Raw genomic sequence first — 9491 nt, 5'->3', positions numbered from 1 at the left:
GCGAATATTTAGAGTTTCGATTTTAATTCTAATATTCTTAAATTATTTTGGATTGAAATTGAATTAAAACGAAGGTCGAGGACTGAATTGCAATTACTGAAGACTTGAGGGACTAAATTGCAATTTATGCAATACATATCCGATTTAATCAGATTTGTAAGCATATACACGTGAATATGTTGTAAGAAAACTTCAGATTCAGAAATGAGAACAGAGAGCTCGAACCCTCTTCCATTTCCTTTGCTTTTCGATTTTCAAACGTCGATAACTTTTGATCCGCTCGTTCGATTTCAATTCCGAAAGATGTTCTGGAATCCTTGCAACGAGGGCTTAGATTTGATGTAAGTATTTTGTTCTCTCGGTATGTTTTGAAGAACAAAATTTGGTAGAGATCAGATTATGAAACTATGTTGTGTTTTTGAGTTCGTATGCCGTTCGATATCGCAGTCGGATTGGAAATGAATTAAGAAACGAACTTGTCATGGTTTCAGCATGTTTTTGACTTGTTAACATGTGATTATAGCTGCTGATATGATGAATTGAATGATGAATTCAGCTGATATAAGTGATACGAATGATTGAGTTGATTAGAAATGAATTCGATACCGCGTCGGTTCCCGATTTTCAATCGCTACAACACCGGTTGATGTTTTGACTTCGTTTTGATAGCCTATAACTGAGTTGAGATAGTTGTTTAGATGTTATGAATGTTATGGCATTTGTATTTCTTGATTTCAGTTGAGTTTCGAAGGCTAACGATTCAAGACTCCGAGTTATATCGAATAAGAAGAAGTTGAAGTTTGAAATGATGTTGATTGAATCTATATTGATGATTTTGATTCAATTCTGAAATGATTGAATAGAATGAGGTTTGATATACATGTTTTGATGATATGTTTCAGAGTTTAATAGGAGACTATTGACTCAAGAACCTCAACTTGAAACCAAAGAAGAAATGATCAAGATGGAAGCGAATGTGAGTGAAGATGATTGATGATTGAATGATCAGATTCATATAGGAGTTGTGGTACTTCCTATCCAGATGTGGAACATCGTCAACTCGAGAATGAAAGGTATAATGATGACATCGCGAGTCAGGAACTGTGAAACTCAAGAACGACTATTCTTGAGTTATCCCGAACAAACCACATACTTGTTTAAGTATTTGTTCTTGAGGTAGAACTTATGTTATTGTCGATCCATCACAGGTAGTGGATCTTTATTGCTTATGATATGATATGATATTGAATTGATTCTAATGCCAAGGTCAGATGGACCTTATTTTCGAGTTTGATGAGACGACGATAGATGGATATCCATGTCAAGATCGGATACGAATCTTGATGGCAACGAAGTGATAAGAATCAATTCTTGAGATAAGCGCGCTATATAAATTGAGTTTTGATTTGAAGTTTGAGTCGATATATGCGTTATCTTTACTCTATTCTTGAGTTGACATGTTTAGAGTTGATATGAATTTATTTAACGCATTTATATGTCGATTATACTGAGAATGATTTCTCACCGGAGTTTATCCGGTTGTTGCTTTGTTTTGTATGTGTGAATTGCAACAGGTGGGGCAGGAGCTTGGTTGAGAGAATATTGATAGCTCGGAAGATAGATATAGCAAGTGTGGACTCGGGTTAAGTTGAAGAATGGTAGCAAATATCATTGAACTTGACGTTGAAATCTTGTTTAGAAGCTCACTATTGAGAGTTAGTGTAGCTTGTTGATTTATGTCTTTTATGCTATTCATTGGATGTATTAAATTGTATGAGTTGATAATAGGAACTTGATATATGAATGTATGCATGTTTTCAGATTTTATAACATGCTTAGAATTGATTTGGATGATGATATATACCTTGTACTAATGTTTTGACAGCAAAAGATCAGCAGCAGAATTCGAGCAAACGTTGGCTCGCTCGATCGGGTGAAAGTTACCGATCGAGCGAGGCCTGTTTTTCATGGGCAGAGAATTCGATTTTATTGCTCGCTCGATCGGTAGCTTTTGCCCGATCGAGCGAGACCAATTTTTGTGCAGACCCGAGAATGTTTTTTTCATGCTCGCTCGATCGGATGACTTTAACCGATCAAGCGAGGCTTTGGAATTTTAAAAAAAAAAAAAATTCTGCTCTTGATTTATTATTCTTTTAATTGTTTGATTAATTGTTTAATTAGTTGCCCTAAGACGAGATTAGCAACCCAAGGTCCCCACAACAGGTGGTATCAGAGCGTAGGTTCTGGACTGAGATAGAAGCTGAGCGGGGTAGAGTGAGTCACATGCATTTATAGTATTGCATGATTATGCAGTATTTGATTCCATGATTTAATAAATTGCATGTGCTCTTGATATACTTTTGAAATTGAATTGATTAATTTACTGATTTGTAAATTTTCAAATTCTTATCGATGTTATTATAAGAATTTCCCCGGGTGATGTAAGCACCCAGAATCGAAGAGAATATTGTTCTTTGGATGATGTAAGCACCCCAGACTGACAGAATAGTATGGCCAGACTGAACAGAATGGTATAGTCAGACTGAACAGAAACAGTATTGCTCAGCTGAAAGAAATATCTCTGATTGAACAGAACAGAACAGAATATCAGCGAATGAATAGATGTATTGCAGGTAGAAGTTGTTCTGAAGAACTGATGTTCAGATACCTGAAAGAGACAGATGAATGATGTATTAGATTGACTATCTACCAACTTCGAAACCTAGCAATTAGCTGATGAATTTTGATGAAGAAATGATGAATGAACAGAGGTATATTAATTTGTTGGTAAGTGCTTAGAACATGATTTTTGTTTATAGTTCTTTGCCACAACAGATAGAAATGATGAGAAAGAAAAATATACCATCTTGAAGTTGAATATTTTGAGTATTGAAGAATGTTTTATTAGACTTTGCAAGCCTACTATGATTCTTTGAATTGTGGATGGAAATAATGAAGCTCAAGATTGAGTTGTTTAATTATAGCTTGAATTCGAAGAATATGTCTGAATAAATGTTGACGAATGAAGTATGTTATGAAAGACATAGTCTTGTTTAATAGAACTGAAGCTGAATGATGAAGAAAAAGGACTGAAATTATACAGATGCTATAGTGTGTGAGAAAAACACATATTTAGCTACAATTTCTATTCCAGAAGTATACAGAGAATCAGAATGAAATTGCACCTGAGAATGAAATTTCAGGTAACAGATTTATTTTGTTTTGACCTGTTTATTATTGGTGCAATAGATTCATGATAGCTGAAAGATTATTATCTGATCACCTCTGTATCAGAAAAGAGATTGTGTGAATTGAACGGAAGAATGGAACTATTGCTTCGATAATTGAAACAGAAGATGATTTTGTTCGTATTGAAATATCTGTTTATATTGCATGATAGATGATGATGCAATAATCGAATACAGATTAGTAGAAGAATTGATGATAAGAAGCGATTAAATTAGATCAGTAAGAACATAATGTGCAATTGAATATGATGATATAGAATCTCGAATTAAGATTCTGTGATTTCGGTTTGCTATATGATGTTTGAGTACAGAAATATTTTGAAATAAGTATATTCAATGCACTAGATATGTTCATGATCTAAACCAGATTTGAAAGATATGCCGATGAGTAGAGATTGCAGATATATTTCAGTAAGATTCTTGATTTTAGTTAAGTTGTGAACTGGAATTTATCAGAGAATTGATGAGTTTATGAATTGAATACTGCTTTTGAGGTTTACAAAATAGATGATGATATGAAAATCAGTTACAGATGAGTCTTTTATTTGATTTTACTGAAGTTATTACATCATAAATCATGATTTTTGAAATTCTTGATATTAATTTTGAGGTTTTGGTACCGAACTCAATCGATTTTGATGGACTCTTATTCTTTGTTAGGGTCTGGTTTGATCTACTCGTCTTGAGTTGAGATGTTAGTGAGTTGTTTTCACTTAGCATATTGTCATTCATATTATTGTTCTGTGGATGACCTTGACTTAAGTGAGTTTTCCTGATTATGAATTTCAAGAGTTACTGATTGGTTGATGTATACATTCAGTATATTATAATATTTATGACTCGTAACTGATAGAATTTCCAATTGAGATTTGGGAAATAGAACGAAGAGAAGAGATGAATGTGTGATTGATTGATCTTTTGAATTTATGTGCTTGAAGTATCGAGATAGATACTAAAACAGTCAGAATTGTTGTAATCCAAATTAAGTGAGAATTGATTTTGAAGGATTAAAGCACATTGAGACGAGATCAAGTTATTAGAATTCAATTGAGAAATAAAAATGAAGAATGAAACAGGCATTCGATCAATTGATTTCAGATTTTGTGTATTTTGGTTTGAATATTCAGATGAATATATGACCAATCAGAATGATTTTTGATTGAAAGCAATCTAGAACTGTTTAGAAGATGAAAGAAACACAGAAAGTAAACTTAAGTGATGAGAATTCAGTATAGAATGTCATATAGAGATATGAATTGAAGCCTCAGATCAGAATGAATGAATTTTATTATGATTGATTATTTGATTGTGCCTGATATTTCCGAGAAGAGATACCAGAATTTGAAGAATTGCACAACAATAAATTCAATATTCATCCGATAATTGTTTTATCAGACGATAAAGCAAATAGAAGTAACAGAATTAGTATGTTTTTGAAGTTAAACGTACAGAGAGTTTCCGATGAATTTGAAAATCATTGATGAGATAAGTTCAATGATAGTTTAGGACCTCCATAATTGAAATGAGATTATGATTTCAAAGAATATTTTGCGAAACTACCAAGATGAAACAGTTTATGTGAAGTAAACAGGGGTAGTTATGAACAGATTTATTGAAATTACTGTATACGATGATCTGTATGATCAAATCACTGAATTGTGATTAGAGTCGTTGCAAGAAGAACAGTAAGCCAAGAAATAATGTTTCAGATTGACACATTGGGTTTACTATTACATTGTAATACAGATGATTCGAAGAATTTGAGTACTTTTTGAGGTAAAGGTGCAATTTGATATCTTTGAAGTGGACGAATAATCAGCAAAAATGAATTGAATTTCGAGAATGAATTTTTATCTGACATGATACCGAATATCAACAGCTCTGAATACGTTGAACTCTGTGACTACAGCATATACTCTGATTACTAGATAGTCCGAATAGACTAATCAGAATTGTGGAATACACTATATGAGATGTGAATAACAGCTATCGATTCAGATCTGTGAAGAAGATATAGATATGATGAATTACAGGAATGATTACAACCTATTGTCAGGAGTAAGACTTTAGATTTATTCGATAGAATGTGGCATCGATTGATTGATTGATGTTCTGAGAGTTGGTTATATGTGATTGCATTATACCATTTTTTTCGATTGATGGATTATCTGAGTTGATTTTCCAGATGTTGAGAACATTCTCAGAACTTTAATACCTGATTCGGTATTACTTGATTTGATGTGTTGCCACTTGATGATTATAATTCCTGTAATAGCTAATGAATCGATTTTGAGAAAATGTTATGATGATATGATGAAAGAAAATCCGATTTTCTTTGTGTTGAAATGATACTACTGAAGTATATGATATTAGATCAGACATGATTTGTTGTCGATATCAGATCAGATTTGATTTAAGAGACACAAAGATATTGAATATGAATCTGTATGGAATGAAAGCAAAGAAGATGAATCAGAATTAGTAATTGAATGATAGATATAACTTTTGAAGCTGAAATTGATTAGTTAAGTGGAAAAGTTATTCTTGAAATATCATTCAATTCAGAATAGAGAAAGAGCAGAGTTTAATTTACAGATTCAGAATGTGACGATGAATAATGATTTTGAAGCGATGAATTGAGGAACAGTGTAGACTTGAATTATATTCTATACTCTGTATAGAATGATATAGAGAAAGAATCAAGTCGTCACCAAAGCTGAATTGCACTGAATGACATGTCAGACGAAATTGATGATTGTATTGAACGAATGTATTTTTTTTCAGCTGGAGAAGTTCAGTATCTTAGTGAAAGAAGTATCAGTAGATTCTTCGTATGTACTTTATTCAGATGAGATAGATATTGACGAGATTCTGATTTAAGTCGATTATTCGACAAATCTTTGATTGAAGAAAAAAACAGCTCAGAACAAAGTCGTTTCAATGACTTAAAGTACAACTGAATAGATACTGATTACAAGCGAATAGAAGCAGATTCGAAGTAATAATCTGACAAGAGATTGAAAGATGAAGTGAGATACGAAATGCAGAATGGATGATTTAAGTGAGAATCACTTCAGATAATCATTCAGTCTATTAGATTTGATATTCTGTATGAATACGATTTCGAGGACGAAATCATTTCTTAGAGGGGAGGAATTGTAAGGCCCGAAAATATGAAATTTATTAATTATGGGATTTGAGAATTAAATTCCATATTATGGGCTAATATTGATTTGAGCATTTATGAAAATGATAGATTTAATTTCCGAGCAAAAAATATTTAATTTGAGAATTTACAGATTTTGAGAATTAAATTCCGAGAATTCTTAAATTAAAAGAATAAATATTCGATTTGAATATTTATGGAATTCGAGATTAAATTCCATGTTTCGGAAATTAAAGAAGATGTATTTTGAAGATGAAACCCGATCAGGGATTGATTGGAGAATATCGAAGATTCGAGGGCTAAAGTGCAAAAGGCTGGGATTATTGATTTAATCCGAATTTATTTAATTTTAATCCGAGTATATTTAATTTGAGAATATTTAGAGTTTCGATTTTAATTCTAATATTCTTAAATTATTTTGGATTAAAATTGAATTAAAACGAAGGCCGAGGACTGAATTGCAATTACTGAAGACTTGAGGGACTAAATTGCAATTTATGCAATACATATCCGATTTAATCAGATTTGTAAGCATATACACGTGCATATGTTGTAAGAAAACTTCAGATTCAGAAATGAGAACAGAGAGCTCGAACCCTCTTCCATTTCCTTTGCTTTTTGATTTTCAAACGTCGATAACTTTTGATCTGCTCGTCCGATTTCAATTCCGAAAGATGTTCTGGAATCCTTGCAACGAGGGCTTCGATTTGATGTAAGTATTTTGTTCTCTTGGTATGTTTTGAAGAACAAAATTTGGTAGAGATCAGATTATGAAACTATGTTGTGTTTTTGAGTTCGTATGCCGTTCGATATCGCAGTCGGATTGGAAATGAATTAAGAAACGAACTTGTCATGGTTTCAGCATGTTTTTGACTTGTTAACATGTGATTATAGCTGCTGATATGATGAATTGAATGATGAATTCAGCTGATATAAGTGATACAAATGATTGAGTTGATTAGAAATGAATTCGATACCGCGTCGGTTTCCGATTTTCAATCGCTACAACACCGGTTGATGTTTTGACTTCGTTTTGATAGCCTATAACTGAGTTGAGATAGTTGTTTAGATGTTATGAATGTTATGGCATTTGTATTTCTCGATTTCAGTTGAGTTTCGAAGGCTAACGATTCAAGACTCCGAGTTATATCGAATAAGAAGAAGTTGAAATTTGAAATGATGTTGATTGAATCTATATTGATGATTTTGATTCAATTCTGAAATGATTGAATAGAATGAGGTTTGATATACATGTTTTGATGATATGTTTCAGAGTTTAATAGGAGACTATTGACTCAAGAACCTCAACTTGAAACCAAAGAAGAAATGATCAAGATGGAAGCGAATGTGAGTGAAGATGATTGATGATTGAATGATCAGATTCATATAGGAGTTGTGGTACTTCCTATCCAGATGTGGAACATCGTCAACTCGAGAATGAAAGGTATAATGATGACATCGCGAGTCAGGGACTGTGAAACTCAAGAACGACTATTCTTGAGTTATTCCGAACAAACCACATACTTGTTTAAGTATTTGTTCTTGAGATAGAACTTATGTTATTGTCGATCCATCACAGGTAGTGGATCTTTATTGCTTATGATATGATATGATATGATATTGAATTGATTCTAATGCCAAGGTCAGATGGACCTTATTTTCGAGTCTGATGAGACGACGATAGATGGATATCCATGTCAAGATCGGATACGAATCTTGATGGCAACGAAGTGATAAGAATCAATTCTTGAGATAAGCGCGCTATATAAATTGAGTTTTGATTTGAAGTTTGAGTCGATATATGCGTTATCTTTACTTTATTCTTGAGTTGATATGTTTAGAGTTGATATGAATTTATTTAACGCATTTATATGTCGATTATACTGAGAATGATTTCTCACCGGAGTTTATCCAGTTGTTGCTTTGTTTTGTATGTGTGCATTGCAACAGGTGGGGCAGGAGCTTGGTTAAGAGAACATTGATAGCTCGGGAGAGAGATGTAGCAAGTGTGGACTCGGGTTAAGTTGAAGAATGGTAGCAAATAGCATTGAACTTGACATTGAAATCTTGTTTAGAAGCTCACTATTGAGAGTTAGTGTAGCTTGTTGATTTATGTCTTTTATGCTATTCATTGGATGTATTAAATTGTATGAGTTGATAATAGGAACTTGATATATGAATGTATGCATGTTTTCAGATTTTATAACATGCTTAGAATTGATTTGGATGATGATATATACCTTGTACTAATGTTTTGACAGCAAAAGATCAGCAGCAGAATTCGAGCAAACGTTGGCTCGCTCGATCGGGTGAAAGTTACCGATCGAGCGAGGCCTGTTTTTCATGGGCAGAGAATTCGATTTTATTGCTCGCTCGATCGGTAGCTTTTGCCCGATCGAGCGAGACCAATTTTTGTGCAAACCCGAGAATGTTGTTTTCATGCTCGCTCGATCGGATGACTTTAACCGATCGAGCGAGGCTCTGGAATTTTAAAAAAAAAATAAAATTTCTGCTCTTGATTTATTATTCTTTTAATTGTTTGATTAATTGTTTAATTAATCATTAGTTGTCCTAAGACGAGATTAGCAACCCGAGGTCCCCACAAATATACTTATACTTAAAATAAACTTCATGCATAAAAAAAGAATTAAATATATATTTCGGACTTAGTTAATTTTTACGGGTTGGTCAGACTGCTGGCCCCTTAGACTTAAACCCATAAATTCTAAGACTGACTCAATAATTCAACTTAAGCCCATTAACTTATATTTAAGCTCAAATAATTTATTCAAGCCCAATATGACATACCTGGCCCAATAACAAAACTCAAGCTCATTAATTACTTAGTCTGGCCCAATGACCCAAAAACCTAAAGACAGGCCCAATAATTTACATGGGCCCCAAGGCCCATAAAAATTAAGAGACTCACTTAAATAATTACTAAAGCCCAATAACTTAATTCACATGTGGCCCAATTAATTAATTGAACTAGTCTTAGCCCATTTACAGCCCAACTTAATAATTAACTTAAAAATAAAAAATACTCGAGCCCAACTAATATAACCCGGACCCGACTA

This window comes from Henckelia pumila, chromosome 2, assembly GCF_033568475.1.
Source record: "Henckelia pumila isolate YLH828 chromosome 2, ASM3356847v2, whole genome shotgun sequence".
In the NCBI taxonomy this organism is placed as follows: domain Eukaryota; kingdom Viridiplantae; phylum Streptophyta; class Magnoliopsida; order Lamiales; family Gesneriaceae; genus Henckelia; species Henckelia pumila.
Note: the sequence above shows the minus strand (reverse complement) of the source record.